At 40.6% G+C, this 26508-nt stretch overlaps 1 protein-coding gene across 3 annotated transcripts in view; it reads left to right on the top strand.

The window, feature by feature from the left end:
• Positions 1-26508, top strand: part of NDST2 (N-deacetylase and N-sulfotransferase 2) — a 123722-nt gene that overhangs the window by 60565 nt on the left and 36649 nt on the right. For all 3 annotated transcript variants that reach the window (XM_054636863.2, XM_077183219.1, XM_077183220.1), the window contains one exon: positions 12035-12094. The gene's annotated coding sequence lies outside the window, so the exon portion shown is untranslated. The remainder of the gene's footprint in view (positions 1-12034; positions 12095-26508) is intronic.

The raw sequence follows: 26508 nt of genomic DNA, 5'->3' as shown, positions 1-26508 counted from the left end.
GCTGGAGGTATTTCAGTGGCTTTTTTTTTTTTTAAGCTGTTTCTGCCTAACACCAACCACCCACACTACTGGTAAACAGCATGTGGCATGCAACAAAAATTCTGTTTTCTCTCTCCTCATATTTGCTGCAGGACCAACAGTGGTCTGTCCTTCATATTTAAGGGTCTCAATCCTTAAATCATATTTTAAAAATCTCCAGAAATGCTCAAAATGTGTACAAAACCTCCTTGATTTTAAAAACATTGGCCCAGTGTTGTTGATTAGTTATCTTGCCTTCTGTTACAGCTTTGACTGTATGTCCTCCTGTTGTCCTCTTTTCTTAAGCTTAAACTAGAAGATCTTTGTTCTGTCTTTCTGTGGCACTTTTCATAAGACTTTATCACACCATAGTGATATCATTTATGTGGCTTTTTCTGCAGATGAAACTGCTGCTGGTATGTCTTTTCCATTTTCCTTAGAGGAGCAGAGCATCTGTTGATCAAGATTCCAAGTCTTTCCTTTGTGAGCAGTAGCTCTGTTAAAGAAAAAACTTCTGTAGAAAATTATGTTACATTTATCCTAGGTGTTTACTGTTATGTTTTTCTTTGAAAAGATCATGTTTCCTTTTTTTTCTGATGGCTATTTATTCTTCTAATTCAAATATTCTACTTACGAATATTAATGTTTTATAATTTTCTTAACATCAGTGTAATTCTACAGTAAGCACTACAGGATAATTGTGTATGATGTGTAACTATATAATCTCAAATGACCCACATTTTTTGCCCTGAGTAGCATTATGTATTCCCTTGTTCTTTTATTAGGAAACTAAATTAATAGTTCTTAATCTGACCAGCCTCTCCTCTTGACTGTTGAGGATTTTTTCATGTGCTTCTTAAATGCATGTTATATTTTATAAAACAAAAAACAAAACCCCAACAACAACAAAAAAATCACAAATGCAACAGACTTCAGATGGTTGTCTTTGTTTTTGTCAATTAGTAATTCCAGTCCATTACTTCAATGTTCTGTTGTTTTAGGATCAACTGGTGAGAACTGAACAGTGTTTCACAGTGGAATGCACATGTTAGTTCTTGTACTACTCATCTCTTAGTTTCTTATGCATCTTAATATAACTTAATGTGTATTTTTATTGTCATTTTTTATCAAGCACACAGTGGACCTTCATTAAGGTGTCTGGTTTTTCCTCTTTTTTTGAGCTAGTAATTTATTTATGACCCCGTTCAACAAGAAGTATGAGTGGTTATAATTTTCACCGTTTAGTACTTTGCTTAAATATAATGTGTCCTCATGTTTCCTCTACATAATTAAATTCTCCTGAGAGAAATACATGTACATATGAAGTTACTGTTTGGATTACAGTCTGTTTGTATTGCCAAAGTGCATAGAGTCCTCCACAGGTCAGGTGCTAGCTGTTTTGGATGCTGCAGGAATACAGCACAAAAGCCCAAATCCTTCATTTGAACTCATTTGTAAGCTGCAGAATTCAGATTTATTAATCAAAAACTCATTGCACTACCATTTCTGTATGTTTAGAGTACAGCATTTGTGACTTCAAATCTTTGAAATAGTTTTCTACTGTTGTTTGATTAGTTCAAATAGTTGTATTTTCTGTCATCAGTATTATGATTTTCTCAAACAGCTTGTTTTATATCAGTGTTACCTGCCATTCTTTGAATTTCTGTTCTGTATTTTGTACCATGATTTGTATGATATGAAAGTTGTTTCCATATGAATTAGATTCTGTTTTTCTCCTAATAGAAAATGTTTTTATTATACTCTCTGTAATCCTCTGCATATGACAAATCTTTTCCTACCTCATTAGTGTGATGTATTCTGGTTTGTAGCCCTCTGTGATTGCAGCCTGTTGACTTCTGTCATTCTATTGCATTTTGATTCTGCTTGTTAGATCGTTCACTTCTTGCATGGCAGAGTAATTTTCTCTCTCTTTTATATCATTCTTCATCCTACATCAGCCTCTTGAGCCCCAGATGTTACTGGTCTAAAAATGGGACAGAAATTAACCCTGAACTCAGAAGACCCCAAACACTCACTTTTACCATTTTTGCAGTCTACCGTGTATGAATGCATCTTCTGTCTCTCACAAGGAGAACATTTTTAAAGGGGCCAGGGCTATTTCACAGATTCTGATTTCCATGTCCCTCAGCTGTGAGAGATACCTGGAGTAATGATGGGCTGCACAGATAAACCAGTTATCAGGATTCTCCAGCTGTGTTTCCCCCACCTTTTCCTTTGCCCCCTGCCTTGTGGGCACTATTCAGTGCTGTTCTCTCCATAGGCAGCCTGTACTAGTAGCTGTCTGCTACATACTCAGGGCTTATCATCCACTTGTTAGCAATGGCATGTTATTTCATCCCACAGCTTCAAAATCTGTCCTCATGGTCAGAGCCCCAGACAGACCTTGCTTTCTCACGTTGCCTTGGTTGTAGAGCTGCCCTGTGTCACAGAGGGCACTGCTCAATGGGGGAAAGGAGGATCTGCTGGCAGAAGATGCTTGGAAGCAAAATACTGGGCAGATCCTTCCCTAGAGAGTGCGGTCTGCATTTTCTATTTCTACCAGCATTCTAAGTCAGAATTAATGTGCTGTGTGTTGGGGCATTTTCTGATGTTTCCTGTAGCAGGAAGATTTAGGATGGCTCCAGTGCTTGCAGCAGCAAGGTGAGTGATGACATAGGTGGGGACCTGACTCTGCAGGCATTGGGTGCCGCAGGCCTCGTTTGTCAGCGCAGCAGCGAGCGCAGGGTCTCCACTGGCCTCTTTAGTTTGTCTGCCTCGGGGAGCATCCCTAAGCTTTGCTGGGCTCAGGGGAAATGTGGGTGATAAGACTTTTTATTTTTTTATTTGTGCGGGGGATGGGGAAAGGGCTGGCTGTTTTGTAAGAGCTCCACTGTGATGGATTAACTTTCCTCTTGAAGGATTGCACTTGGCACATCCAAGAGCGATTGCGGAGGGCCCAGCCCGAGCCGGGCTCTGTGGGCCCGGAGCAGCGGGGGCTGCGCTCTCCTGGCTCGGCCTCCTCCAAGGCGGGCGGTGCCAGGCTCCGTGTGCCCTCACTTCCTGAGGGAAACAACCCTTTCCCTCCCTCCTCCCGACAGCTCCGCTAGGTCCCTAGTGAACCTCAGCGGGTGAAGACGAAATTCTGTTCATGAATAGTTTTACAGTCCCCTTTCTCCCGCCTACCCTGCTCTCTGTCCTGGGAATGTGCTGCCCACACAGTGACCAGAGAAGAATCCGGAGACATTTGCAAGATAATGCCATATCAAATGTTCCATTCTCACACTTTGTTCTAGAATTTTTCAAAACTGTTTAGTACGCGTTCCCTTTCAGTTTTCATGAATAAGCACACTTCTCCCAGACTAAGAATGGGAAAATGCATTTCCAAGTGTGTGAAGCCATGTAACAGTAATGAATTGCTGTAATTATGTATGGTGTGGTTAGTTTCGGTTAGTTTCTGGAAGCCTGTTGTGCATTTCTCCCTGCAACAAGTAGCTTTTCCTGTTTGCTTGCTGCTGTTTATCAGACTGGCTCTCCTCCGAAAGTAATCCTCATCCAAATTCTTCATTCAAGAAATGCTCACCCGAGAGCCTTTTTGATCTTCAAATGCTCAGTGTCACCTTGGTTGTTGCTCTGACAGACCGCAGAAGGTAGAGTCTAGATTTCTTCATTAGAAATTTGGTGTCTGACGATGTTTTTAAGATACATGTTTTTCATCTGGTTTATGAAGTTTTTAGAAAGATATAAAGTTACAGCTCAAGGGAGAGTGAATGCAGTTTCAGACATCTAGTAAGCACAAGTAGAGGTTATTTATATCATCTTCCTCAGCTCCTGAGGTGATGACTCCTGGGAACTTGAGCAATGCTCTTGCATGCTTTTCTGTAGTTACTGATTTTCCTGGTAAGTGCCAAATTCTTTACTTTTTTTCCTTTCCTATAGTGTTTGGGAAGATTGGGGAAATGTGCTGTCAAAGCGTTTCGGCTTCCTTATTTTTTGAATGACAATAGATACAGAAACATAATTATCTTATTTTTACTCCTGGCTAACGAATGTTTCTTAGTGTTTTTCTCCTGTCCACTGTTGCCTGCATTAGACCCGTTTGTTTTTGTTTCACTTGAAAATGAACCAGCTTTTTAACTCTCACCTTTTGTAAGGTAGACCATTTTGGAGTTACTAAGCTGAAGTTATTCCCTATGACAGTCAGTGACTTGAAGTGTTAGGAGGTATGAGAAAAGGTCTTACTTTGAAGACTTTCAACTTGAAGTTGAAAAGGAGGCAGCAAAGATTAAAAGGAAGCTTTTCTACTTTCTGTTAGGGGTTTTTCCCTATCTGCAGTGTGGAAAAGTTATTCAGTACTGTTGGGATTAAATGCAGAGAAGTAGTGACAATAAAAATTTTCTCTTCCTCTGTAAAGAAGTGATGTTTCAGAAGGTTTGGAGTCAATTTTGAGAGCTAAAACAACCCTTCATATTATGGTGACCTGTCTGTTCCCATCATATCCCTCATCTTCTCTGAGGGGCTCCTGCAGAGCCAGCCACAGTGATCTGAAGTGTCTAGAAATATCCTTTGTGCAGCCCTGCCCACAGCTGGGAAACTGATAGCATTCTTTTGTTCCTCTGCATGAAGCTATCTGTGTGTGCAAAAGGGAGATATTTGCTCTTCCTTCCTAAAGCTTTCTCTCTAGAAGTTGCTCTGCTCTCAGGATACAATGACCATATAAATGAATTCATCAATCACAATAATCTGATTAAATTGATGGGGGAGAGGGAGCCAGCAGATGAAACAAACAGATTATTTTAAGATATATGAGATACCCAATTAGTAACTGACTCAGCATTTAAGTGAAAGTGTTGCTCAAGAGATTTCCTGGTAACCAATGTAATAAATTACCCTTTGTGGCTTTTGTCTTTGAGAAAGGCTCGTGCACTGTTATTAGGAACCTGTAAGTAAAGCAGTAACAAAGTGTTGCACAAAAGAAATATCAGCTATATATTACTTTTTTAAAAAGTATGGATTTGTGTCAGTGCATTTTACTCAGAAATAGCCTAGGCTATGGGCAGTATCACAGACAGATTAATATGGATTTTAAGCCTTGTACAGGTACTTCAGCCATGACCTGCTGAATGTCTGTTCAGGCATATAGGAAACTGAGACTTGAGTAGGAAGGGAGTTGCTTTGTGTCACTGAGGTTTCAGGGGCAATCCCCTGGAGTACAGAGATAATGGGAGGGAAGCTCTCTGTCAGGGAGCATATGTTTTTGTGGCGATTACACTGTGTATAGATTAGGACTTCTGGGAGGGAGGGAATGGGAAGATGTGCTTGGAACACAGGACCATCTGCCAGTACCTTGGCATAGTCATTTCATTAATGGGAAGCTTTATTAGCTTGAGTCCTGCAGAGATAGACAAGAGAGGCAGTGAAAAAGACAGAAAACTGTCATCCAGCTGCCATTGAAAATGGGAAAAGATGGCTCAGATAACCTCTAAAATCTGATTTTATTAGAACTACTTGTGCTCTTCTAGGTAAGAAGGTATTAATCTTCTTGCAGAAAATTTCTTTCTGTATTTTGTGATGCAATGTGGGATGTTCTTTGGTAGGGAAACTATTAAAACTGAGGGTGAGCTGGAATAGGAGAGAAGGTGCTAGGAAGAAAAAGGAAGGAACTGTGATTTTTAGTGGGAAGTTATTTTTTTCATCAAAATCTGCCCTTTCCCTTTGGTAAACACTTGAGGTGACCTATATTAAATGTTGGGTATTTAATGTTTGTGGTGATATAGGATGACACCTGGAAGATAAAACCCTGAGAGCATCACAGTCTCAGCCCTGGCCTATGCCAGGAACCTCAGAGAACATGGCCTGTGTTCCATGGGAGGAGAAAATTAGGGGAATGCTCTGGTTGGACACAAAATAGTGCTCCAGAGGCAAAAAGGCAATGGTTAGTGCCTGTGAACTCTGTTCCTGTGTCTTCACATGCCCAGTTTTGCTGCTGACATGGTAAGTGTTCAAGCTCATGTTCTCTTCCTCAGTTTTGCTGTCCTGTAGATCAGAAAAACTATACTTAGCCTGTTTTAGGGAGAGCTCTGCTATTCTGTTGACAGAAGGCCTAAATGCTGTTGTATTTGAACAGTTCTGTTTTTCTTCTGACAGTTGAGTCAGACTTGAGTCTGGGTGATGGTGAGATGGCAGAGCCTGGTGAAAATGGTGGTTGGAAGTACAAAGTGGTTTAAGTGTTGGCAGTTATTTATTCTTTATTATTTATATTGGGAAGTTATTTTCCTTTGGTTTATACAATTCAGGTTAGACTGGTAGTTAAGATGAAGAGAAGGAATGAGAAAAACTGTTTCCCATGAAAAGCCTTATAATCTGCAGGAGCCTTAGTTCATGGGAGCGTGGGTGTGTTCAGGACAGTGTGAGGGTTATGCAGTTCACCAGCAAGATGGTTTGTTATCTAAGGCTGGACAAGTTTCTGTTTGCACTGCTAAGATGGTAAAGGCAGTTTCCCCTTATGTTTTTGCTGATTTATGAGGTAACTCAGATGGAGCATTGTCTCTGACTTTGTCTGTTGTAAATCTAGGGAAACAAAAGGAACATGCATTTTCAAAAAAAATTTAGTAGAAAAATACAGCTTAGGAGTGTCAAAACACCTAAGCAGAGTGATGCTTTACTGAAAGGGGGTTGGTTAGTCATCCACTTTACAAATTCTCTTTTTGTATTGAGGATGGAAGAAGATTAGTGAGATGAAAATCTATGTTATTACAGAGATAAGAATGGGTTATGGCTGGGTCCCAAAGGAGAAGGAATTTTTTAATATTATTAAAAAACCCAACCCTTTGCTGTGATTCATGTGTAATGCTTAGACAATTACACGCAAAAAAATTACAATAGTAGTGTACAGCATGGTGTTTATATCTGTAAATGTATGTACAAATACTGACATAACATAAATTTAGATCTTGACCCAGTGCTTGTTCAATTCAGGAAATGCTTCTGATGGTTCTGACAAGCATTTGATCAGATTCTCACACTGACACTGGAATGTGTTCTGAAACTCAAACCAAATCTTCTGCTTTAGAATTTTTTTTTCTAACTGCCTTAAAATGGAGCAGAGTTGATTCAAAGTCTTAAAAAATATTTGCCCTGCACATGGGACCTTTCTGTGGTTTTTTTCTACTGAAACACTGATAGTACACAATGATAATACTCACTTGGATGATTTTTGCATGGAGTCAGAACCGTAAAACAGCAGAATATGCTGACTTAGAGGGGACCCATCAGGATCAACGAGTCCAACTCCTGTCTCTGTGTAGGACACCCCAAGAATCCCACCATGTGCCTGAGTGCATTGTCCAAACTGACAGTTCATGTACTTTCTCTCTCAAGTAGTGGAAGAATGTTGTTGGCCCCACAAGGGCATGGTAGGTCAAGGTTTTGGCTCAGTCTACAAGTCTAAAAGGCTTTTCACTTAGTGAAGCCATAAAGAAACCTCCAGCTGGCTGGATGCCCCTCTTAAAAACACAAGTGTGGCCTTATTCCGAAATGATGCTCAGGGAAAGTTGTGCATGCCTCAATGTCTTGGGATGAGAGGAGTGGGAGGGGGGCCTTTGCTGAGATTCCAGTGAAGCCAGGAAAGTCAGATGTTTGCATGGAAACACAGGGAATTTAAGCTGATTGACTCAGAATTACTCTGAAAGGCTAGAGTAAGAGAGGGGAAAAGAAAGAAGGATGGCAGCAGAGAGCTTTTAACTTGAGATATGAAAGGAAATTAAGAAGGTGAGCAGAAATTTTTATTTCATTGCAAGCACAAAGCTCCTTTAGCTCTTAATGTGAGCTCTAAAATTGTGGAGCTTCATGCAGTGTTTCCCTTCCAGCAGAAGAGCAGAGAGCTGAGGGCTGCCTGCATTGGGAGTGTTATGTACAGCTTTACTTTAGTGCCTTTCTGGGTCAGTGGCTCTCAAACAATGCCACACAGAGCTGCTTTAGTTGTGTTTCCATGTGTCAGTCTCTAAGTACTGACACTTCTCCCTGATCATAACCCAGTGTCCTAGAGAATCTCCAGGCTTTTCTGACTGCTAATCTCAAAGCATTTGTGGTGTTCCTTGAACTCAGGTTGGTTGATCATGTGTACCTTTTTTCAGATGCCATTCTTCCTTACAATTCAACCACAGTCAGATTGTTGACTTCATAAAATCAAGTAAAATTAGGCAGCCAAGTCCTTGTACCTTTAGCATTGAAAGAATTGATAATGCTCTCCTCAGATTGTTCTGGCACTGCTCTCTCAGTATCCATAATCTGTATTATTGTCTCATGATTACTGATTTATGCAAAGATTTTTCTTCCAGGCATAATGTACAGCAGGATCAAGCAACTGCATCATTTGTAGTCTTTCAAAATAGGTTTGTGCAGCAGATTGTTTTACCTCTGCACGCCAGAAAACGTAAAGGAAGAGGAATGAGAGAGTAAAATAGTGTATTCAAATATACTTCCCAAATATGTGGTAGTGGAGACTTCTCTGGATGGATCAGGTATCTGTTTCCATATGTGGGAAGGTTTGGTGACAGTTTGAGCGTTTGTACAGTCAACCTCAGTGACAATTGGGAGCCCCGAGGGAGGAGGGAACAGTCTGTTCAACATTTGTGTATTCCTCATCAACTGACTGCACCTGCAATCTTAATCATCAGCAATCAGCTATCTGGGCATTTTGGAAAGTAGCAGCAGTGAGGAGCAGAGCTTGAGAAGACTCTGTGTAAAGAGAAAGAAGGCTATCATTCCTGAAGTGTGAGGAAAATCCTGAAGATATGTCTGTTTCTGAGCATTGGCTAAGCTGAATTTGGGGCTGAACATTGAGCAAGCATGTAAAAAGTAATATTCTGTGTCCTACTCTCTATTTCTATATTTCTTTCTCTTCTCATATTCCTGTGAATATTTGCCTATTTTGACTATATCAAGCTATATTCTCTTTTCCCCATGTATGCTTTATCATTATATATTTTCTCTGTGCTTTGGGCTTTTAAAATGATTAATATTTTTAAGCTAAGGACAGTCGTGTTTCTTTGGTGTAATTGCTACAGAGACATACAGGGTAGAACTGTTGTCTGCCTAGTGTGACTTGGATTGTTTGCCCAGACTGAGGATAAGATCTTCATGGGAAAATAGTTCTGCCTGGTTGGGCTCCTATATGAATACTATTCTTCTGACTAAGAGGATCCTGTTATATTTGATTAGTGTAAATATTAAGGTTTTTATGCTTAAAAAAACCAAGCACCCTTCTCATTTTCCTGAAAGCAGTTTTATCTTATAATGGTGAAGGGGGACCACACACGTGCTCTCATATGTGTCATGGGATTTCCAGGCACCATCTGTTATACTGAGATTTGGCTTTATTCTGGAGTAAAAAAGTAAAGCGAAACTTCCAGTGTGACTGGTGTTTGAAGAAATAAAGCTGTCAGGAGTACCAATGTCACTGCTTATTGAGTCTCTGTGTGGTGCACACCCTGACTAACAGGAGTTCCTGCAGGAGCCTGCCTGGCTGGCACACAAGCTCCTGAGCTTTCCCACTCCGCTGTTATGGCTGGTAAATTTGCAAGTAAATACAAACATGGGAAAAGATATGATGCTTCTAGAGTTAATGACATCCTTCCAAAATCACTTAATTGTGTGCTAGGCAGAGTTTCGTTTCCATTAGTAAGTGCTTTGATGCCTAGAGATGAAATGTGGGGTTGCCTCTTCTGTTCAGCATTTGGGAGCTGGTATTAAGCAGCTGTTGATAATGGTGCAATGTACACTTTGTGTGTTGAGAGCTTTGCAAACATACAGATCTGTTTGCTTTTTAGGGATGACATAGGCACAAGAGTATGTATGGAGGAGGGAAATGGGAAATCATTAGGTATGTTTTTTGCCACCTCACTTGGCTTTCTGTGGAAATGATGACCGTGTCATCCCTTTCAAGATGACTTCACGCTCCTTTAATTGAGGTTCTGTAAAATAAATCTTGTAGCGAAATCAGATTTGGCCAAGTCCAGTCTATTTTACCGATAGATTTTTCTGTCTGGTTGATAATATTGCTCTGTTCTTTGTGTTTAATCACTTATCAATTATTGCATTCAGTTTAAATTCCCTGTTGCGCCATTCAGCTGGCATTGAATTCTGCCACCTTCTTACCAAGCTCTGTTGCATTTCTACTTGTATCTGTTTTGACATGCCTTAGTGGAAAATTGGCACAAAGAGCAGTTTCTTCACCTCCTTCCTGTAACAATTTTCTGAGTTTCTGTAAGCAGGAGTAAGTTGAATTTTTAAAAGCTGAAGACAAAATCATTTGAAACTTAAGTTCCTCTCTGAGTGTCTCCCCTGCATTTGCTATTTGCTAATCCTTTCGGGTTTTTTCAAGTTTTCTGTATTCTGGAAAGTACAATCAACTAGATCAGAGTGATACTGTATCCTGTTCCAAATCAGCATCTTGGTAATAGTTTACACCAGAGAGTGCAAGATACTTTGCAGTGAAACAGAGAGCTAACCCCTATAGGAAACTTCTGTTAAATGCTAGTAGTTGGATATTGGTCTATTTGCTTGTGTGGGTCTTACTGACTACCATGAGGGTAGAATTTTATAAATTCTGCTAGTAATTAACTTCCTAATTTGACTGTTTTTCTCAATGACTCTCATGGGATTGTACTGTGAAAAAATGTTTCTTTAGTTGTCTATTCTTTTTACAGTGAAATCAAACATTCACATCTTCTGTAGTTTAGTTGTTTTGTGGTTTCATCTGGCTGTTCCAAAGTTTACCCCTGGTGTTTTGGGATCTGCGGAGGCCAGGCATGCAGGGCTTCTTATTCTGCTTTCTCAAACTATTTAATGAAGGAAGATAAGAATTATGGATCAAAAGAAAAGAGAAAAATTGTGTCCTGCAAAAGGATAGGTGTTTTTTTTACTAAACTAATCTTTATCTAACCAGGAAAGAGGAAAAACTTTTGCTCTTGTAATTATATGAGGAAGGCAGAGAGCTGGGTGTGCTTCATTATATTTACAGGCAGGGCAAGTGTGGTTCTTGTGCAGTAATTGGCTGTAGAGGTATTAAAGATTATTGGAAACTCAAAGGTCAGAACTTTTGCTGAATCAGGGTCTGTGTGAACTGGAAGGCTACAGAGGTACCTGATGTGAAAGATCTGACTTCAGAGGCTGTCCAACAGGTATAGTAAAATTATAGCAGTCTAGTCTGTGCCCTCCCTGGGGGTGTTGGTGGCTCTTGAGATGCCCTCTCTGGCCAGCTGCTCCGTGTGCCTGTCTCAGTGTGTGTGTACACAGACACATTTCCTGAGCTTCATCTGAGCTTCAGCTGCTTCACAGAGTACTTCCATCCCTGTGATCGCCAGCCAGGCAGAGGTGTGGAGGAGGGTGTGACTCCCTCCTTGGGGTAGCTTGTTTTTATTTCACAGTATACCTAATTTGGAAGGCTTTGGGAATAAACTACACAGACTTTGTCATACCATTGAAGTTTTACTGAACTGATTTAGCTGTGGCTAAGACAAAAGAAGGTAACATCTTATAGTTTGCTTTGTTGGTTGTTTCAAAGACGACAATATTAATGAACAGGTGTGAGAAATCCCTTTCAGATTGTGCTGGCATTTCCAGTTCTCTCAGCTCATACTGAATTTGCTTGTTCTGTGAACTTTCTTTTTCCTTTATGGTTCTAAATCCGGGATCCTGGTTTGTTGACTGGGGGATTTTTTCCCCCCTGCATTTTTCATTTCTCACCTTGCCCCACTCTTTCTCACTCATTGAGAAAGAGTTGAGCTTGCTGCAGTGCAGCCCTGTGTCATTGTCTAGTCATTGCCAACATGACTGTTGTCAGGGCCTCCATCTGTCCTCATGCCCTGTTTAGTGTAATGTAATCATTACCTTGCTTGTGGAGAGCGAAGGTGCTCCTGCTAAGTAAATGTTTACCAACACTGCTGAAGGCTAACTTAGGGAAGAGAGAGGGGGAAAGATTGTTCTAAATTTTGTTTTGTCTCTTTATTTTTTTTAGAACCTTGTTCCTGAGTGAAGCAACTGATGAGTGTTTTCCTTCACCAGACTGTGATCAAAGGTAAGTGCACAACCTTTTGCATTTTTATGGACTGACATATTCAGACTTGGTGAGGGTAAGGCCTCAAGTCCTCCTGAGCAGTCTCATGTCAGAAAAGAGACGTGGATTAGGAGGAGGCTGGACTATTTTGCTGCAGTGTGAAGTTGCACTCTCTTTCATCCCTCTATAAAGAGTTGCAGAGGAAACAATTTCATGTCTCTGGTCTTCAGTTGTACTGTTGTCAGCACAAAGTGGCAGATGAGTTAATTTAGGTCAGGAAGGAATTTCTGATGCAGTTCTGGGACTGTGATACTGTGATAAGACTGGGTTGCTTACTGCTAAATATTACTTTATTTAGATGGAGTTACTACTTCCATACCTTCTGGGCAAAATTTGGGGCAATGTCATTCATTATCCATTAACTCTGCCTTTGAAAAGAAATGGGAAGGATGTGGGCTAAAAAGCTTTTAAAGTTTCAGATTTTGCGTTTCACAGAGTCTCTGACCCGTGCATAACAGCTGTAAGATCCCTTCGGGAATAACTATTTATGTTCCTCCCAGCATACTGGAACTGCATTCATGACTTAAACCCACAGGAAATATCATAAATGTAATTAAAAATTAAAAATAGGAATACTGGATTGGTCAAAATTCTGTGCTGAAGGAAAGGAGTTCTATTTTCTTTCCCCGCTCATTTCTGTCTGGATGAATAGTGAGGGAAGGTTATTCTTGTGGAGTTTATTTAGTATATATGTTTGAATACTGTACTCTAATGTAGCAAAAGAAAAGCACTGTTCTCCCAGGTTGTCTGATGGAAAACTTGCAGAGATTCAGCCTTCTGTAATATTTATGATTTTCAGGTGCTAATATACTTACAAAAGTGTTACTCCTGTCTTAGGAGTGGAAGTTCCTGCAATCAGTGCAGTAGAAAGACAGATGATGCGGTCCAGTGAAAGGTTCTTAGATTGTTTTCTTGGAAAGAACAGGGATGATTCAGTTCTGTGTGTATGCTGAACAAATCTGATTGAAGTACTTTTTCATGCCTTAAAGAGTGCTGTATGGATTTCTCAGATTGCTTTATTTGAGTAGACCACTATGGCTTTAACTGTGCAGAAAATCGGGGGCAGAGAAGGGAGGATGGAACAGCTCATGACTTAGGCAAGTAGCCTGGGTTTATGGAAAGGAGATTACAGAGCTGGTGCTTAGTGCTGAGTTCCAGTGTACAGTAGCTGACGTGGTGAGGAAAGGTGGATATGCTTAAACAAAGACTTTGGGCTCTTTGAGCCCTACATAGGCTACAATTCTAAATTCCTTTGTATGTCAACCAGAAGCTGCTGAACCTTACTGAATTTTCCTGTTAAGGCTCTGATACTGTTGCCCAAATGAAAGATTTCTTCCTGGGCTGATTTCCACCCAGGTCCCACTTTCTTTTGGCAGCCACTCACACTGCAGCTTTATGCTTTTTCACAACCCTAACCCTGAGTTTTCTACAGACATGTAGACAAGAGTCCTTAGGCCTTGGTTGGATAAAAGGATTTTGGAAGAGAGGTATGACCTATGTAGGTAGTGTGGCCCTGTTATCATAACTCATTCCAGTGTGATTCAAATACTAAATCTTGTCTCCTGTCAACTTTTTATCAGTTTTGCAGGTGATATTTGCAGAAAGACTAGTAAAGGAACAAAAATTACTTGAAATGTGTGGTACATGTTTGTATACTTGCAGTGCATTCTTGTGAAGAGTAAACTGGTAGAAGAAGGTGCAGCTAAGTTTGCAAACTCAAAGTTTTAAAAAGAATAAATTGCACAAAAATTTGACATGGAGTAGAATGAATGTAGTGACCACATTAGCATTCTAATCAGCTTGAATAGTGATGTACTTCCAGAGACATTTGGTGTAACTTTCACGTTGATAGATATTTATAATAAGTGAAAGAGTCAAAATATTAATGGAACACTTCATGTGTTCTGCTAGTGTCAGTGTGTATATGACAACATGGCTAGAAGAGCAAAGGGAGAGCAATGTTTGACTTAAGGTAGAGCCACAGTAAATTGCTACTACACCACTGATTTCATTGACACAAAGGGTAGAAAATGGGAAAGCAGAAATGTAGAAATTATAGGAGATGGAAAGGGGACCATGCAGTAGAATATACAGCCAGGTAGTCCATGCAGAATCCATTTCACTCTACATAAAAGCAGAGTTATTGGAAATTTTAAGTTGTTATTATTAATTTAAAAGTGGAATTTAGGCCTTCCTTGTACTAGTACATGGTTAGTTCATCCTTAGCAATACTTACTAATTGCTTAAGACTAATGTCTTAATGCTTCCTGCCTATGCCAGCAATATCCCACAGTTAAATTACAGAAAGTGAGTGCCAAAATGCCTATAGCATACTTTTCAAAAAACATTTATTTTCCCAAAAGTCTTTATTTTCCTGTGAGATATCTCAACTCTATTCAGTTGTAGCAGAAATAGAGGGGCAAATAACTTCTTTTCTCTTCTATTATATTTTAACTTTTTCTAGTTCCTAACTGTGTTTGTTTTGTTAGTTGGTTCTAATAAGGATTTGTCTGCCAGGTCAGTCACCTTTGCAGTCACCAGTTCTTCATCTCCATGTCTGGAGCAGGCTGCAGTAAACCAGTTCCTCTGAAACTTTGTGGAATTGACCTAATATTATCAAAGAGGTGCTGTCATCGAAACATCTCCAGAGGTGTGCTAGTTTATTTAAATAGTGTGTCTTCATGTCATTGTGCCACATTTATTCAATAGGGATGAGTTCTAGTGCTTGGACAGGATTTAGTTTTAAACATTTCAATTAGCTTATTGGTCTGACGTTTGAGAACTGGCACATTCATAGTGGATTTTTGCCAGCTACAATTTACATCATTTTTAAGGGTTGGCTATTGCTGAAGATGAGTCTGTCAAGTATTAAAGATTAATACAAAAATTAACTACCTGAAATTATAAGCACTATGAAGTAGAAAGACCGTGTAAGACTAGCAACCTGCATAGCCATACCCACTAACTGCATTATCCTTTCCTCCATTTAAGCATACTTTGTCCCCAAGTGGGCCTTGGAGATCTGTGAGGTAAGAAATGTGAGCACAGCTGAACAGAAACAAATAATTAATTACAAAGCAGAAGGGCATGACTTAGGGTGCTTTGTGGGGGCCCGTTCCTCCCTTCTGGATGTATCATCTGTTTGTCAATTGAATGGCTTAACTCTGACCCTTTTTACCCTGTTCGTCATGCATTTTAAATGAATATCATGGCTGGGGAATGCTGCGTTCAATATATTAAGAGCTTTTCCCCTCCCTTAACATGGAAGATTAAAAGTAACACATTATTGTTAGGTTTTCTTCTATAAATGCAGATGCATATTCTTCCTTTCTTTCACCTTCTTTCACAAAATGATTCATGTGCTTAATATATTACAAAACTCTGTTAGTCTCTCAGATTTTATTTACTATATCTGGTATTAAAGTTGTTGGTCCAAAGACCCACACCAAACTGCCAAGGTCTGTCTGAAGGCCATCCTTAAAGGCTTCAGAAATCAGCTTAGGTTTTGATTATGGACAACTTGGAGTACTTCCCAGAAAAGACCTGGGCAGCTGACAGTTAAGAGATGAATATTGCTTCCATTGATTTTTAAATTTGTTCCTGCAACCGCTATGCACCAGCCTCTTGTGAGTGTACAGCACGAGCTAGGAGCTGAGGCAAGTCAGAAGGTAAGAGTGACTCCATTGCAGCAGTGCCACCATTGATGGGACACTGTTCCACAGGGTCTGAGCATGGCAGGCAGAGCTGGCTCCTAGTAACAGGGTTTGTTGACACTCCCAGCTAAGAGGGAGCAATGAGGTTCCATCCAGGAGTTTAAGACATGGCTGGAGGCAAAGCAGCATCGTGGGTCCAAAGGCCACCCAGGAGATAGGGCCAAAGACAGAACTGGGTTCACGTTACACCATGTCTATGAGGGATCCTTCCAGAAGAAGAGCTTCCTACAGCCTAAGTCAATCCAGGAGATGAAGCCAGAGGCAGGGCTGCAGACAGGTTCAGGCAGAGAGCAGGGGGCCAGGCCCAGCCTTAAATTGGGGTGCAGAGGGAGTGCATGGAGGTCCACTTGAGAGTAGTCCATGTCATCAAAGGCTGATGGTGCCTCAGGTACTGACACCTTTAGTTCCATGGGATGAAAGGTTGCTTGTTCCCTCTACTGCCATCTCACACGAATTTTAATTATATAACTGGTACCAATTACAAAGCCTCTTTGTTTCACTGAAGAAAAAGAAAAGAGTTCTCACTCACATGTTTATTCTGGCTTCAGAAATTGTTGCCTTGCTGGATAGGCACTCATTCCAAATGGGGTGGATAGTGGTTCACTTGTCTCCTGCTGTTAAAGACAGAGATGTGTTTTTAGGATACAAACCTTTTGCTGTTTGCTTGTTTTGCTTTGTTTTGTTTCCCCTCTTAATTCCAACATCAACTACAACCAGAGTGGCAAAAAGGACCTTTTCAAGAACCACTCTTGTTTTCTATTTCAGTGCCAGGACAAAAAAAAAGGATGATATGACATATCTGTCTTTGATTAAATTTCAGGTTGGGTAGATTTCACCAGTGGTGACATGAACATTCAAGCCAACTAGAAATTTACCAAAATATGTGCAAATAACATGACTTGATTGAAGGTGAAGAGATTCTACCTACTCAAGTCTGCAAAGTCAATCTCCTTTCTCAGCCCAATCCCAGCCTCCATTCTGGCTATGTTCACATGGCTTGTTAAGGCAAATAAGCTCTTGTTGGGTATAATTGTAGTCTTCCTTGTGCTTTGGGTGGATCTCTGTTATCCTTAGTTAAAGAGGAAATTCAGGAGAGGAAACTGTTCTTTTGTCAACAGGCAGATATTGGCTGGGTTAAGTGCATCCTTGAATTGTCTATACCTTTCACAGCTGCTAAGGTGCATGAGAAGTTTTACCTTCTCCCTTAGTGATCCCTAGAAAATCTGAGTTCTGCCCAAGTATCTTTTTGAAAAGAGCTGAGGTAATATATATTCTGTATCAATATTTGGGTGAGGAAGAACGGAGAAACTCAAAGGAAATGAACTTTTTTCAGCTAGTAAGTGCAGTATTTAAGTATCTCAATAGTAATCTATCTTTGCTGGTATTTTTTCAGGGAAATTTACACAAAAATAGGTTTAGTCTTCACGGCTTCAGTGAGAATTTCAAGATTTATGGGACTGGCTACATTATATCCTGTGTGTTCCCTTCAGCTGCGAATATGGTAAATTGAGTTAATGAGATGGTGGACAGAGCCTGGGGGGACAAGATCTGTGAACAGGGTAGACTGGGGATGGGGAGGGGGGTGTGTGTGACTGAAGAACTTGGATGAGTAATTCTTACTTGGCACTTTACCATAATCCATTCTAGATTTATGTCTTTCTCTCTGGGGTTTAAGATAGAACTATCAGTACTATTGTGTCATGATGACTTACAAATAAGGCTTGATCAAGAAAAAAAACTTCAAATAATGTAAGCTAAACAAGCACATGTCTTATTATGTCTTGGTAGCCAGAACCATTTAGGCCTTGACTGTTTCTCAAGTGTAATCAGTGTGAAAAGCATAATAAACCTGAGGTATTTTGAAAAACATGTAACAGAAAAACATACCCTTTGAGCATGGCAGGGCATGAAAAACGTGTTTTGTCCAGCTGTTTAAAGTCTTCATGAAAATTCAAGTAAACATTGTAGTATAGCTCAGTAAATGAGAGGCATCCGAGAGGATTATCAAGTGTCCTGCTTCATGAAGTTAGGATTTCAGTATATGTCTGCCAGCAGATTTGCTTGGACAGTCGAATTTTGCTGATTTTTTGTTTAATGTTTCAAGATTGGGTTATTTACAATCTAAGGCCACTTGGTTGAAATGTATTTACCTTGGTATCATGTGCTCTTTTAAGTTGGTACAAAACACAGCAAACAGCTTGGGTCTTATCAACATCCTAGAAATCATGCCACTATACAGTATGACCCTGGTGAGGTGGAAATACTGCAAATACTGTTAACATTTCTGTAAAAAACGTGATTCTTTTGTAGGGACTCTAAAAGACACCTTTCTTTCTCTGAGTTGTTAGTTCTGATTTTTAGATGAGTTTTCCAGATTATGGGTATTAGAAGTAAAGATACTGGCTGGTCCATAAATACTGCAGCATGCACGATTTCAGCCAGTGACAGAAGAGAGACTTTCATCTGAATCATGACTAGATATTTTGAATTTGTTTTCATTTTTCTGAGCATTACCCTCACAAAAATTACTTTTTCAATCTGTTTTAATTCACAGATCTAAAAAAAAAATTACCTAATAAAGGTACTGACACCTTTACATGGAATTAAAGCTTCTGAGGATTGGCTTGATTTTCTTGGTAATGTTTTCTTGGACCCCTCAGAAGTAGTCTGCTGATTCTGGTGGAGACCCACTGCTCTGGTGTTGTATAATTGTGCAATTGTGCTACTGCTGTCTCTGTGATTAAAATCCGTTGAATAGCAAATATAAAGATCATGCAGTAGTGTCAGAAAGGCCTTGTATATCACAGTCAGCACTGGGCATGTTATTGAAAGACCTACAGGGTTATCCCAATGAGTGGGAAGCTGCCTGGAAGGGGAGACTGTCCTTAAACTGAGCAGCAGTAGAGACTGTTTGTTAACTGGTAGCAACATCTGCAATTTCCCCCTTTATTTCCAGGGCTCTTTGGAAAAGATTACCACAAACCAACACTGTGCAGAGCTGCATTATTGTGTTATGGTAGGGTAATTAGGACTGAACTGTGTAGAAAAATACCATTGAAATCTCACCAGAACTACCTGCTAGCATAGTTCATGTGCTTGCCCCTAAATGGTGCTTAACCTCAGTTGGGCTAAGTTATTCCTCTGGTTGCCATTGATCTAGGGGACACTGTGGAATAGTTGTGGGAGTTGGTGGGGCATGGGTAAGGGCAGGAGGTTTGGTTAAGGAGGATGAAGAAGAGGAAGTCTAGCCTTTGAGAGAAATACTGAAGTTGTGACTTTAGGCAGTGAGCAAAAGTTAATTGTCTTCATGTATATGGAGCAGTAGTAATTCTTCTTTCTAATGTTTTCTAAACTAATAGATTTGAAAAGGTTACCAGCAAGTGTCCAGTAAGACTGAATCTCTATAAAACACTGGAGACTGGAGAAAGGTGTATTAAGTGTATAGTGGAAACCCATCATGAAAATCTCAGTTATTCTAAAAACTGGTTCTTTGTTGTGTGGAGTCAGAATTTTTTGTCATCTTTCTGATTAGTGGAGTATCAAGAGATTTCCAGCATCTGCTGTTTGCATACTGCAGCTTGAATGGAAAAGGGTTTGTTTACTGGCATAGATGGGAGCTAAAAATTTTAATGGTTTTAGGTTATGATTCTATGAAAATTTTTGTCAGCATTATCCATCTGCAGTTCACAAAGGCTTGCAGATTCGCAGTGCTGCATTGTAGCATGACATGTATGTGAGAGGATTTTTTTTTTGAATGAGGCAAAATAGAGAATTGTCTCCTCTCTTAGATGTGGAAACAACATTTTTCAAAGGTGCTCAACTTCCATTTATCTTTCATTGATTGATTAGAACAGCAGCTCTAGTTTTATGTGTGTAATCCTTATCCCTCAGCACCTCGTCTTTTATTCACTGCTTAGCAATAAATATCTTTGTGGTTATGTGCTTTCCTTTCTGAAATACTTCAGTGGTTTTTTTCAGTTTTCATATTAAATAAATGAATGAAGAATTGTGCTTTTTTTGTAATATAAGGTAATGTAATATTTTTGTAATACATCTTCTAGGATTAAAAAACACTGAGCAAATCTTTGTGCCATTGTAGGACAGAAAGAATACCTATTGTGTGCCTATTCGGAATGAATTTTATTGTTAATTCAAAAGGAAAGTAATTTACTCTTAAAAAACATTTTAAAACATTTTCCACCTTAGCTTCCAGGGTTTTTTTTTTTGGTCCTGCCAAAACAATGAGACAGTAGGAAATATCTTTGAAGCAGACCTTAAAGCTGGACATTCTACAAAAGCAGGTTAAATCATAGTAGGTAAACCCAAGAGCCTGGTGCTTGACCCTTGTTTCTGATGTTAGTTTTTAGTTTGTTATTGTCAGGATAAAATTTTTACGAGGTGCTTTTTTCACTTTATAACAGAGACAGCACTTGATGAATCAGTGAGATTCAGGCCTCTTCCGTAGTGCTCTCTACTACCCTGCAACATTCCATTGCATTAAGGTCACCCTGTCTTACTACAGAAGTGTTTGCTGTGAACTGTCAGCTCCTGTTATAGGAACTTCTCTAGAGATGTGTGCTAGTATGTCATCCTGTCTGAAAACCCTCTACTCCCAAACCCTGACTGGGAAAGGATACAACTTTGAGCATACCTGGGGCATTGCATCTTTGAAGAGCAGAGTATGCTGCTGTGGTAGGAAGTGCCTTTTTTCCTGCCTGTGTCTCTGCTTCTGTACAGCACCGTTTCCTGTTACCTTTTGAAGTAGAGAGCCCCTCTCGTGCCAGGCTTTCAGGAGTTTAGCTCCTGCCACCCCCCCCCCCCCCCCCCCCCCAACCATTGCTACCAAAAGTGCTTATATGGGGACACAGCATAATCTGAGATTTATGTATTTGTTCCTTTAACATGTTAATTTTTTATTAGTGGTGCACAAGAAGGTGATTTTTCTTTGTCCCTCTGTAAATTTATTCCAGTCTCCAGATTCCAATAATAGTGTCTGAATATACATAGTTGATTTGCTCCCTGCACCGCCCCAAATGAGATCAGTTCCCTGAGTGAAGCTGCAAACCACATTAGGGCAAGAGAAGCAATTTACTGCTGCTGAATATATTTTCTGAGTGTAGTTTCTCTCATCTTGTCAGCTTGTCAGTCTAGAGGCATCCATAAACCCGTGACAGCTTCAGAAGATGAACTCTGGCAGCAGGCTGTCAGGGTGCCAGGCACTGCTGTCTGTGGGCTCCCTTTTTTTGCTCCCCCCCTTTGCCTGCCTGCTTGCTCTCCCTCTGCCTGCCAGCCTCTCTCTTCTCTGTCTCTCTCTCCTTCCTCTTCCCCCACTCACTCCCCACCTCCCTCTACCTTATTGATGTGGGTTTAGGTGCTGCTGTTCTTGGTGGTGACACCTTTTTGGTTTCCTCCTTCACTCTAGCCACTGGAACAAAAGGAGAGCTGGCTGCCCATGGTGCAGCACCTGTCTTTGCAGCCTGAGTAGTGACAGGGAGGGAAGTGGGGCGCTCTGCGTGCTCGCCCGCCTGCGCCAGCAGTGAGCTTGTTCAGTCACTTTGCTATAAATGCCTTTGAACTGCTGCCAGATCCCATTGTCTGCCGTGCAAATGGAGTTCAGCGCCCCACCGTGATTAGATGCACAGTGTGTAAAAGGAGGAAGGAATGGAGGAGCTGTTCCCACCCTGAGTCGCATCTCGAATCTGCCGTGTGCCGTGTGCCGTGAGAAGCTGAGCACTGGACCATGCTTTCCTTTGCACTGGACCATGCCTTCCTTTGCACACCATCTTCCTTACTCTCCTCTCATTGTTCCTGAGATTTTAGGGAGTGACATGGGAGCTTTTCAGAGAGGAGCTGCAAGGCAAGATAGATTCTGGGGGGAAGGGAGCTGTGCTTTTGGATTGTTTACGTGGGACTGTGCTTTACCCACCACCTACCTGTAGCTGCAGTATGGTATAGCAGCTAGTCTTTAATGGTGCTTATTCTCAGCACTAACGTGCTCTTTTTAATAGCATGAATTTATTTACGTTTTTCCATTTGCCTGTGCTTAAAATTACAGCATCCTTAGGTTGACAAAATATGAGAGATTTTGGCAACACTGAGTAAAGGGAAGGCAGCCACTGGTACTAATGGTTTATCCATCTACCAACTGTGCAGCCCAGCTGCCCTTCCCCAGAAAGGCCCACCTCACTGTATGATTTTTGTGAAGACCAGCTCTCAGTCTTTCTTGCTTTCCATTTGGCTCTGTGTCTTTCCTTGGGTTGCTGACTTTCTGACCTGTTTGGATAGATTAACTGCATGTAAGGATTTCACTTTTAAAGGTAGGAATTTGAATCTTTATGCCTATCTTCGCTGTTACTTGTCTAAGTGCTACCTAGGTTGTTACAAGAAAACACTGTTTTCTTTCATGCCTTGCTGTTTGACTGCTTGTTAACCAGTCATTATCTGCAAGGACAATGCTTTGAGAGGAGGATGGAGGAGCTGCTATTCAGTGACTGTATTAGGCAGTGCACTAAGTGGAGTTGGCAGGGCTTGTATCTCATACTGATATGCCTGCTATAGTTCCTTGCTCATTAAGCTCTTTGTTAGTTCCTTCTCCTCTGCCTCCCCCTGCTCTCCTTTTCCCTCCCCACAGAATGTCTCTGCATCTAACCTTGCTGCTGGGTTAAATTCATGTTCTGAAATGTGCTGGAGGAGGATGAAATCTGGCCTGTGATGAACTGGTGGCTCATTAATGCACTTGAGTAGCGCAGGGAAGGTGGTTGTAGCTGCACACGCCTTTGCCTAGGCTGCTGCTCATGATGCACTATAAATAGATACTCCCTTGAACCTTCATTGTCTTGGCTATCAGACTGGTAGATGAAGAGATATCAGCAATATTGGTAATTGATGAAATCACTGTAAAGATCAGACCCATTATAGAGAACATTTAGAAAATCAGAGGATGCATTATATGTTTTCTGAGGACTAAATCACAATTATTAGTGTTTTGTCACACAGCAATCTAAATTCTCGTTTGTATCTCAAGAGCAAAGCTAGTTCTGCTTAGTTAATATTTAGCAAGATGAAAGCTTAGAAATGGAAATTTTTATACATATTATTTTTCCTTTAACCACAGACTAGTAAATGATGATCCTTTGGTTAACAGTGTGTTTGATTTCCATTATTTTTTTAGTTTCTTGGAAAAGAGATTCACTTGGAACACTGAGGGTTTTTCTGGTCATTAAGAAACTTCTTGATCCTTGAGTGACATGTAGCTGCCATTCTCTTGGTCAAGGCACATTAAACAGAATTTGGGTCTTTGAAAATATTCTTTTATTAACCAGTCACGTTCATGTCAATAATACAGATGCTTCTGAAATTTGGCCAGACACTGCAGATGTAGAAAGCAAGAGCATGGCCTGGGGCATAGACTTGAGACTTTTCACCAGGTCTCTTTTCTTAATGGTCTTTGGTTTTTCATGTTAAAGTAACAAATATAAGTTAGGTGGTTAGCCTGCATTGTAAGCATCAGTGTAGACTGTTGCTATCTAAAACCTGCCCTCACAAATGTGGAAGAGGAGACACAGTTTTTAATTACCTTCTCTACCCTTCCCCTTCACTCCCCAAATTCAGCTCATAAAGGATGAAGAAGGGTGATGGTCTCTGTTTAAGTGATGTCATATGTTTCAGGTTAGCTAAAATTGCAGGTTTTTTCCATATTGTTTTAGGATGTGGCCTTTCCATAAGCCATCCAGTTCAAGAATCCTAAAGATATAAAGAAAAGGTATATTTTGATAGGCATACCTAACCAAAAGAGAGCCAAAGAACCCTGTTGAAGGGTTGCTGCTGACTCCAAAAATCTTGGATCTTACTTCACTGCTGGAATTGTCAGACAGCCTCCCATGTGGCTGTTCAGCTTTGATGATTTGAAGGAAATTACTAAAAACACAAATGATCTTTCAATATAAACATTTTTTTTCTCTAAACCATTGGAAATGCTGTATTAACTGTTCACCTTAGATGAAATATAACAGAAGGTTGTTAACCCTGCTGCTGTCCTTCCTGTGGAAGAACAATGTTAGGCACACTAAAATGCTGCAGTATGTCAGAGACGTTTCAGGAATACAGCAGCCGTTTGCCTCAAGGCACAGTTAAGCTCACATTGCAAGGTGTTCAACCTGGTGTTACTACTTGGGTATATATAGACTTGTCCCTGTTGTTGTACCTCCTTTCACACCTGGACCTTGCTGAATTTTTCTTCCAGCAGGGTGAAGTGCCACTTGTAGAGCAGAGCTGGACAGGTGCCGGTATTGGAGCAGTTATCGCTCTGTGGGGCGCCTGTTTTCTGATGCTTCGTGATGGAGTCACCTGATGCAGTCGTAGAAGCATTCAGTTATGTTTGAAAGCTGGGACCTTTGTCTTATTCTCTGCAACACTAAAAAGAAGGTGATGGTTTCAATAACCTTGTTTCAAAAGAGACACTTGATAGTGCTCATTTGTAAAAAATGTTGGGTTATTGGAAAATAGGAGGGGGAGGATGTAAAGAAGGAAGGTCTGCACGCTAAGCCTGCTTGCACCCATTATGATGAGCCCAGGCATGAAATGAAAGGAAAACTCTGAGCTCTTCATTATCTAATGCTCTCTTAGGGCAATAACAAATTCACTGTAGAGTCAGCAAGCACAGCCTAGGGGCTTGTGGAGAGGGAGCACACATTGTTCTTAGAATATGGCTGCTGCTGGAATATTTCACTGCAAGTATGAAGCCACTTTTAATGCAAAATATTCCTCAAAGGAATTTGGTTTTGTAGCTTGCTATTTGAAAAGCTTTCAGTCAATGTGATGCCTTCTTCCAAACAAAAGACTGTGCAGTTAGGTATCGTATGAACATAGCATAGTCTTGCTTTTTCATACCCCTTATGTGAACTGAGATTATGCAGAGACCCTCCTTTTTGGAACTGAAAAAACCCAAAGAGAGACATTTACCCCTCTCTGCTTTAGTGTGTTGTAGCTTTTCAGCCTTTTTCTGGTGCTTAGTGACCACTCTATATTATGTGCTTCATTTCAGAATAAGTAAATCAATTTTATACTGAAAATTCAAATGCAGAATATATTTGTGTGAAGGCCAAAGAGTCTTCCTGGGGATAGGGATGGGAATGTGGGAGAGCACATAATAAAAACCTCCAGAGTCTCCCACTGATAGATTGTTCGGTTTGTATTTCTATAAGGAGCAGGGGGTAGAAGATAAGGTGTTACTTCTGAGGTGGAAGCATTCATGGCATTGATTCAGCCTGCAGATGTTACATCAGTTGGTGGACTACTCTGTTTAGCATTGTGGAGGGAAGTGGAACTCTCCCATAGAAATAGAGGACTCCTATATGTCCTCTTTATTTGTATTCTTACCAGAGTATTTGCAGAGTCCAAGGTGATTCTTCATATAAGCAGTTTGACCTAAAATAAACTCTGTCTTCCCCCTTCTCAATAAATTAAATGTCACTGCCTGTAGTTTAACCTCCAAGGTGGCTCTTGTTGAATGAATGTGATTCCTGTTTTGATGCAAATAACAGCAGTGAAGGAAAGGAAATGTATGGTAGCCTGGAAAATGCAGTGGAAGGGAAAAGAATTTTCACCCCTTCCTTGGTTTCTTGTCAGCAAACCAAGCTGAGTTATAGTCCTTCTGCTAATTGAGAACGGATGGAGAATTTTTTACTTTCTGTCTGTCTTAGATCTGGTTCTCTGGAGTGTTTGCAGTAGAGCAGCAAGATGTGACAATCCCACCCTTATCACTGTTTTGAAGTTTGTGTTTTACCCAGGTAACACCAGGATACCAATTCATTCTGATACATTCACAAAGTGCTGTAGAGGCATTGATGTTCAGCATCTTTGTGGCATGTGATTCCCATTTTCCGGATGGAGTTCCGGAATGTGTAACCGCATCAAGGTAAAAGTGGAGTTAAGGACTGAAGTCAGCTAGGGAATTCATTACCCTTGAACTCCCTAGCGTTTAGGATGATGTCTGGCTCTCTCCAAGAGAGTACATGAAGAAGTCTCACTGTCTCAAAGATTCTTTGAACCCATTTCTTCTGTTTGTGGACCAGTGCACAAAGAGAAATTTAAGATTTTAATGTCCCACCCTGTCTCATCTCCTGTGATAATGCTGTTTGTCCTTTTGTTCTTCTAACCCTGCAAAAACAGCAAGACAGAAACCAAACAGGGTACTGAAGTTTCTCTGGCAACTCCTAATGTTGGTCTCTTGAACACAGAATTCTCACCTGTAGCTCATCTGTGGAGTCTTCCTCTCTGAATGCTTTGGGAAATTGGCATTCAGGTGAGAGGACAAAAATTGGGTCCTTAGTTTATGTATGCAGGAATTAGAAAACAGTCATCCTGTCTAACTCTGGAGGAGCTGAGTGAGGTAGCAGAAAGCTGAAAGTTATCACGTTTTCAGGCTGAAAACTTGATAACCCTTAACCCACACCCTGGGCACTGCTGCCCAGGGACAGCCTGGCTGAGCACAGGGACACCAGGGCTTGAGAGCTAGGGCCCTGGATTTCTTGAGGCTGAAACGACCAATGCATTTTTCAAATTGTCACCTTGTGTGGCTGAGGAAGAGAATGATGTTCAGGTCTGGTCTCCTGGGAGGGGTGGGGTGATACTGGTGAATTTGCACAGTTTTCCATGCCCCTC

The sequence above is a fragment of the Agelaius phoeniceus genome, chromosome 9 (assembly GCF_051311805.1).
Source record: "Agelaius phoeniceus isolate bAgePho1 chromosome 9, bAgePho1.hap1, whole genome shotgun sequence".
NCBI classification, from domain to species: domain Eukaryota; kingdom Metazoa; phylum Chordata; class Aves; order Passeriformes; family Icteridae; genus Agelaius; species Agelaius phoeniceus.
This window is presented reverse-complemented; position numbering and strand designations above follow the sequence as displayed.